General features: G+C 39.1%; 1 non-coding gene across 1 annotated transcript; it reads right to left on the reverse strand.

Moving 5' to 3' along the window:
* Positions 1-6,071: 6,071 nt before the first annotated feature.
* LOC135277843 (U6 spliceosomal RNA) lies at positions 6,072-6,173 on the reverse strand. Its single transcript, XR_010345424.1, has one exon. It is a non-coding gene; the product is annotated as a U6 spliceosomal RNA (small nuclear RNA).
* Between the last annotated feature and the right edge of the window lie 2,021 nt (positions 6,174-8,194).

Genomic DNA, 8,194 nt, shown 5'->3' on the forward strand with positions numbered 1-8,194 from the left:
AAATGGCAGGATCTCCTCTTTAAGCCTATTATTTCACTCTGTGTGTGTGTGTGTGTGTGTGTGTGAGAGAGAGAGAGAGAGCAAGAGAGAGAGAGAGATTTTCCTTATCCATTTATCTATCAATGAACACTTTGTTTAAGTTTCTTGGCTATTGTGAATTATACTGAAATGAACAAGGGGGTGTAGAGATCACTTCAAGATACTGACTTTATTTCCTTTTTGTTTGTTTTTTAGGGATAAGGTCTCATTCTTTCACCCAGGTTGGAGCACTGGCACCATCATAGCTCACTACAGCCTCAAACTCCTGGACTCAAGTGATTCTCATGCCTCAGCTTTCCAAAGTGCTGAGATTAGAGGAATAAGCCACCATACCTTGCCTCTATTTTTAATTTTTCGAGGACCCTCCGTACTTTTTTGCCTAATGGCTATACCAATTTACATTCCCATCAACAGTGTACAAGGGTTTCCTTTCCTCCACACACCCATCAACACTTGCTGCCTCTCACCTTTTCAATAACAGCTATCCTAAACAGGTGTGAAGTCATATCTCTTCGTGGTTTTGATTTGCATTTTCCTGATGATTAGTGAAGTTGAGCACCTTTTCATATGTTGTCCATTAGCATGTTTTCCTTGGAAAAATATCTTTTAGGTCCTTTGTCTATCTTTTAATTAGATTATTTTTGTTTTTCTTTTGTTTTGTTGCTATTGAGTTGTATAAATTTCTTTTTATTTTTCCTTTTTTTTTTTTTTTTTCCTCTTTGAGGCAGTGGGTGGAATTTCTTATATATTTTAGATATTAACCAGATAAATGGTTTGCAAATATTTTCTCCCATTCTGCAGATTGTCTTTTAATTTATCATTTTGTTGGTTATTTTCTTTGCTGTGTAGAAGCTTTTCAGTTTGATGTAGCTCCATGTGTGTTGTTGTTGTTGTTGTTGTTGTTTGTTTTGAGACACAGTTTTGCTCTTGTTGCCCAGGCTGGAGTACAATGGTCCAGTCTTGTCTCACTGCAATCTCAACCTCCCAGGTTCAAGCAATCCTCACACCTCAGCCTCTCAAGTAGCCGGGACTACATGTGCCTACCACCACATCTGGTTAACTTTTTTTTTTATTGCATTTTAGGTCTTGGGGTAAATGTGAAGAACATGCAAGATTGTTGCATAGGTGCACACATGGCAGTGTGATTTGCTGCCTTCCTCCCCATCACCTATATCTGGCATTTCTCCCCATGTTATCCCTCCCCAACTCCCCACCCCCCGGCTGTCCCTCCCCTATTTCCCCCCAACAGAGCCCAGTGTGTGATGCTCCCCTCCCTGTGTCCATGTGTTCTCATTGCTCAACACCCCCTATGAGTGAGAACATGCGATGTTTGATTTTCTGTTCTTGTGTCAGTTTGCTGAGAATGATGGTTTCCAGCTTCATCCATGTCCCTACAAAGGACATGAACTCATCATTTTTGCTGCATAATATTTGCTGCATAATATTCCATGGTGTATATGTGCCACATTTTCCCTGTCCAGAATATCAGCAATGGGCATTTGGGTTGGTTCCAGGTCTTTGCTATTGTAAACAGTGCTGCAATGAACATTCGTGTGCACATGACCTTATAGTAGAACAATTTATAATCCTTTGGATATATACCCAGTAATGGGATTGCTGGGTCAAATGGAATTTCTATTTCTAGGTCCTTGAGGAATTGCCACACTGTCTTCCACAATGGTTGAATGAATGTACACTCTCACCAACAGTGTAAAAGTGTTCCTATTTCTCCACATCCTCTCCAACATCTGTTGTCTCCAGATTTTTTAATGACTGCCATTATAACTGGTGTGAGATGGTATCTCAATGTAGTTTTGATTTGCATTTCTCTAATGACCAGTGATGAGGAGCATTTTCTCATATATTTGTTGGCCTCATGTATGTCTTCTTTTGCAAAGTGTCTGTTCATATCCTTCACCCACTTTTGAATGGGCTTGTTTTAGTTCTTTGTAGATTCTAGATATCAGCCCTTTGTCAGATGGGTAGACTGCAAAATTTTTTTCCCATTCTGTTGGTTGCCAATTCACTCCAATGACTGTTTCCTTTGCTGTGCCAAAGCTGAGGAGTTTAATTAGGTCCCATTTGTCTATTTTGACTTTTGTTGCCAATGCTTTTGTGTATTAGTTATGAAGTCCTTGCCTATGCCTATGTCCTGAATGGTTTTGCCTAGGTTTTCTTCTAGGTTTTTTATGGTGTTAGGTTTTATGTTTAAGTCTTTAATCCATCTGGAGTTAATTTTAGTGTAAGATGTCAGGAAGGGGTCCAGTTTCTGCTTTCTGCACATGGCTAGCCAGTTTTACCAACACTATTTATTAAACAGGGACTCCTTTCCCCATTGCTTGTTTTTGTCAGATTTGTCAAAGATTGGATGGTTGTAGATGTGTTGTGTTGCCTCTGAGGCCTCTGTTCTGTTCTATTGGTCTATATCTCTGTTTTGGTACCAGTACCATGCTGTTTTGATTAATGTAGCCTTGTAGTAGAGTTTGAAGTCAGGTAGCAGGATGCCTCCATCTTTGTTCTTTTTGCTTAGAATTGACTTGGCTATGCGGGCACTCTTTTGGTTCCATATGAAGTTTAAGGTGGTTTTTTCCAGTTCTGTGAAGAAGGTCATTGGTAGCTTGATGGGGATAGCATTGAATCTGTAAATTACTTTGGGCACTATGGCCATTTTCATGATATTGATTCTTCCTAACCATGAACATGGAATGTTTCTCCATCTGTTTGTGTCCTCTCTTATTTCGTTGAGCAGTGGTTTGTAGTTCTCCTTGAAGAGGTCCTTTACATTCCTTGTTAGTTGTATTTCTAGGTATTTTATTCTCATTGTAGCAATTGTGAATGGCAGTTCGTTCTGGATTTGGCTCTCTTGAAGTCTGTTATTGATGTATAGGAATGCTTGTGATTTTTGCACATTGATTTTGTATCCTGAGACTTTGCTGAAGATGCTTATCAGTTTCAGGAGATTTTGGGCTGAGATGATGGGGTCTTCTAGATATACAAGCATGTCATCTGCAAATAGAGACAATTTGAATTCCCCCTTTCCTATTTGAATACCCTTTATTTTTTTATCTTGTCTGATTGCTCTGGCTAGAACTTCCAGTACTATATTGAATAGGATTGGTGAGAGAGGGCATCTTTGTCTAGTGCCAGATTTCAAAGGGAATGCTTCCAGTTTTTGCCCATTCATTATGATATTAGCTGTTGGTTTGTCCTAAATAGCTTTTATTATTTTGATATACATTCCATCAATACCTAGTTTATTGAAGGTTTTTAGCATAAAGGGCTGTTGAATTTTGTCGAAGGCCTTCTCTGCATCAATTGAGATAATCATGTGGTTTTTGTCTTTGGTTCTGTTTATGTGGTGAATTACGTTTATAGACTTGTGTATGTTGAACCAGCCTTGCATCCCCGGGATGAAGCCTACTTGATCATGGTGGATAAGCTTTCTGATGTGCTGTTGCAATCGGCTTGCCAGTATTTTATTGAAGATTTTTGCATCTATGTTCATCATGGATATTGGCCTGAAGTTTTCTTTTCTTGCTGAGTCTCTGCTGGGTTTTGGTATCAGGATGATGTTGGTCTCATAAAATGATTTGGGAAGGATTCTCTCTTTTTGGATTGTTTGGAATAGTTTCAGTAGGAATGGTACCAGCTCCTCTTTGTATGTCTGGTAGAATTCGACTGTGAACCCATCTGGACCTGGGCTTATTTTGGGTGGTAGGCTATTAATTGCTGCCTCAACTTCAGCCCTTGTTATTGGTCTATTCAGGGTTTTGACTTCTTCCTGGTTTAGGTTTGGGAGGATGCAAGTGTCCAGGAATTTATCCATTTCTTCCAGGTTTACTAGTTTATGTGCATAGAGTTGTTTGTAATAATCTCTGATGATGGTTTTTATTTCTGTGGAATCTGTGGTGATATCCCCTTTATCGTTTTTTATTGCATCTATTTGGTTATTCTCTCTTTTCTTTTTTATTAATCTGGCTAGTGGTCTGTCTATTTTGTTGATCTTTTTGAAAAACCAGCTCCTGGATTTATTGATTTTTTGAAGGGTTTTTTGTGTCTCTATCTCCTTCAGTTCTGCTGTGATCTTAGTTATTTCTTGTCTTCTGCTAGGTTTTGAGTTTTTTTGATCTTGCTCCTCTAGTTCTTTTTTTTTTTTTTTTTTTTGAGACGGAGTTTCACTCTTGTTACCCAGGCTGGAGTGCAATGTTGCGATTTCGGCTCACCGCAACCTTCGCCTCCTGGGTTCAGGCAATTCTCCTATCTCAGCCTCCTGAGTAGCTGGTATTACAGGCACGCGCCACCATGCCCAGCTAATTTTTTGTATTTTTTAGTAGAGACAGGGTTTCACCATGTTGACCAGGATGGTCTCAATCTCTTGACCTCGTGATCCACCCGTCTCGGCCTCCCAAAGTGCTGGGATTACAGGCGTGAGCCACCACGCCCGGCCCCTTCCTCTAGTTCTTTCAATTTTGATGATAGGGTGTCGATTTTAGATCTCTCCTTGCTTCTCATGTGGGCATTTATTGCTATATATTTTCCTCTAGAGACTGCTTTAAATGTGTCCCAGAGATTCTGGTATGTTGTGTCTTCATTCTCGTTGGTTTCAAAGAACATCTTTATTTCTGCCTTCATTTCATTGTTTATCCAGTCAATATTCAAGAGCCAGTTGTTCAGTTTCCATGAAGTTGTGTGGTTCTGAGTTAGTTTCTGAATTCTGAGTTCTAATTTGATTGCACTGTGGTCTGAGAGACTGTTTGTTATGATTTCCATTCTTTCGCATTTGCTGAGGAGTGATTTACTTCCAATTATGTGGTCACTTTTAGAGTAGGTGTGATGTGGTGCTGAGAAGAATGTATATTTTTTGGATTTGGGGTGGAGAGTTCTGTAAATGTCTATTAGGTTTGCTTGGTCCAGGTCTGAGTTCAAGTCCTGGATATCCTTGTTAATTTTGTCTCATTGATCTGTCTAATATTGACAATGGAGTGTTAAAGTCTCCCACTATTATTGTGTGGGAGTCTAAGTCTCTTTGTAAGTCATTAAGAACTTGCCTTATGTATCTGGGTGCTCCTGTACTGGGTGCGTATATATTTAGGATCATTAGCTCTTCTTGTTGCATTGATCCTTTTACCATTGTGTAATGTCCTTCTTTGTCTCTTTTGATCTTTGTTGGTTTAAAGTCTATTTTGTCAGAGATGAGAATTGTAACTCCTGCTTTTTTTTGCTCTCCATTTGCTTGGTAAGCTTTTTTTTTTGGTAGAGATATGATTCTCACTATATTGCCCAGGCTGCTCTCGAACTCCTGGGCTCAAGTGATCCTCTCACCTCGGTCTTCCTAACTGCTAGATTACAGGCATGAGTCACTGCACCTGGCTAAATTTTTTTAATTATATGAAATTTTAATTTAAAAATTATTAAAATTAATTTTAATACAAAAAACTTAATTTAAAATTTAAATCAAATTTAATTTTTTTAATTTTAAAAAATTGTTAAAATTAAGAAGAATTAATTGTAATGTTTACTAAATTTCTAAGAAAAACATATTCACAATTCCAGATTTCAGTGTCCATCTCATCAGATTTACTTCCTACCACAGACTGTTATTTTTCTTTCCCTTCATTAACATAAAGGTAATTTTGCGATTCCTTCAACATCAGCAGGTATTATTTATTCCAACCCTATGTAATATATTTTTTGCTCATTTTACTTTGTAGATATTTCTCCCTCAAAAGTCTCAAATAATTTTCATTAAATAAGTTGAATGACCTCTTCATGGCATTCTTACCACTGCACCCTTCTGCAGCATTCAGCTGAGTTAAACTCACTCTTTTGAAAGTATCTCCCCAATCTATGACACTCTGATGTCCTCATTTTCCTCCTACCACTAGCCCCAACCTTCAGACAATCTTTCAAAATTGGCATTTGATGAAGTTCCCCTATGTACTTTTAAAATCTCACTGTCCTTCTGGAGAAGGTTTCAGCTGCTGTTTATTTGCAGTGACTCACAACCTGTGTCTCACTAACGAGTTCCAAATACAACTTTCCTTTTCTTAACAAATTTCTGTGTCATCCTTGTGCAGGGGCCATGCTAATTTTCTCTGTATCGTTCCAGGTTTAGTATACACACTGCTGAATGCAAATTTTTAACTCAACATTCCCAATCTGTTCTTGCTTCTGAAAAACTAGCTCTCTTTCCTGTATTCTCTGTAACAAAGCTAATGGCAAAAGAATGCTTTCAGTGACTCAGGCTGGAGGCAGGTGGAACACCTGCCTTTCCCTCACTTCCTGTAGCCTCACCCTGTCGATCTTATCTACCTAGTGTTTCTGGACTCCTTTGCATTCATTCCCAGAGCTCTTGTTCAGTTTCTCCTAAATGGGCTTTTTACTCTTAGTCAATTTGATAGGATAAAAAAATGGTATCTCTTTATTTTTCAATTTTAACTTCCTCCTGACTTGCTAGTTGTATCTTGTAACCTATCTTATTTCTTCTCAGCCCAGTTCTACTCCAGTTTTTGCTGTGATATCCAGACTTTAAGCAACGGTAATCTGACAGCACCTTGCCTCGCCTGCTTTGGCACTTCGTGGTGTCACGTAAAGAGATGCCTGTGGGAAGCTGCAGGCCGCTGATAAGCGTACAAAACTGAAATTGCAAGGTATTAATCTCCATGAGAAAACCTTTAAGCAGTGGGCATAGGAGTGGGTTAAATGTTTTCTTTTTTTAAGACAGGGTGTCACTCTGTTTCCCAGGCTGGAATGCAGGGCGTGGTCATAGCTCACTGCAGCCTCAAACTCATGTGCTGAAACAATCCTCCCACTTCAGCCTCCTGCGCAGCTGGGACTATAGGCACACACAGCCATGTTGATAAGTGTTTTCATAACCTTCCCTCAACAAACAGTACTAAGGTGCCTTTCACCTATATTGTTTAAAATGGTAGCTACTTGGCACAAACAGCCACTGAGCACTTGAAATGTAAATAGTCCAAGTTGACTATGTGATAAATATAAAATATCACCAGATTCCAAAGACAATATGAAATGAAAAAGATTTTCTCCTCATCAGAGTGGAGCTTTCCTACCTGCTTATTTAGAAATGGCTACTTTTTCCTTACTGGGCTCAAATACATGCTTAACAAATCTTAATTGTGTTGACTTGCTCTTCAAGTTTGCCAAACTATTTCTGTTCGTAGGGCTTATTCAAAGTGTTATCCTAACCTCAAAATGGATTATGCATAGTTTTTCTGAATTCTCATAGGTATCAACCAATTACATAATTTTTCAGGCCATTATATTAAAATATTAGCTGAAAACAAATACTTACTTTGTGACAATACACTCTACAGTCCCTTCTTGAGGTGTACAAATAGCTGTAACTCATCAGTCTTGCCTGTATTCATGCATTTTGCATCTCAGTTTTATTGAGCAGCTAGTAGTGTAGGTGCATGAGAGATAGTAAAAACTATAGAACATGTTTGTGTCCTAAAGAAGTTACAGCCGGATACAGTGGCTCACCTGTAATCCCAGCACTTTGGGAGGCTGAGGCAGGCAGATTACCTGAGGTCTGGAGTTTGAGACCAGCCTGACCAACATGGAGAAACTCCATCTCTACTAAAAATACAAAATTAGCCTGGCATGGTGGCGCATGCAGGTAATCCCAGCTACTCAGGAAGCTGAAGCAGGAGAAATGCTTGAACCCAGGAGGCAGAGGTTGTGATGAGCCCAGATCACGCCATTGCACTCCAGCCTAGGCAACAAGAGCAAAACTCTGTTTCAAAATAAATAAATTAATTAATTAAATTAAATAAAAAAAGAAGTTACAATCTAGGCAAGACAGCTTTGGGCTTAAAGAACTGGGCTAGTGGAGTATAAGAAGACCTTGGTGAGGGCTTTATTCAGTTAGCTCTTCCTCTGAGAAAAGATCTGTGCCTTGTATTTTTTCAAAAAAAAGAAAACCTGCTAACAGGTACATGGTTCTTGCCCTCTAGACCCCTTAGTAGGCCTTAGAGGAGGAAACTATTCAAGACCAGAAAAGAATTCCCTGGGAGAGATACTTGTGAGTAAGCCATTGCTCTTATAGCTGCCGTCTTCCATGCTGAAGAGCTGCAGATGTTTGCTGGCTTGTGTAGATCTCTTGATAATATGGGGTTTATATCTAGAAATG

This window comes from Aotus nancymaae, unplaced genomic scaffold (genome assembly GCF_030222135.1).
Source record: "Aotus nancymaae isolate 86718 unplaced genomic scaffold, 86718_ANA_hifiasm-v0.15.2.pri h1tg000033l, whole genome shotgun sequence".
NCBI classification, from domain to species: domain Eukaryota; kingdom Metazoa; phylum Chordata; class Mammalia; order Primates; family Aotidae; genus Aotus; species Aotus nancymaae.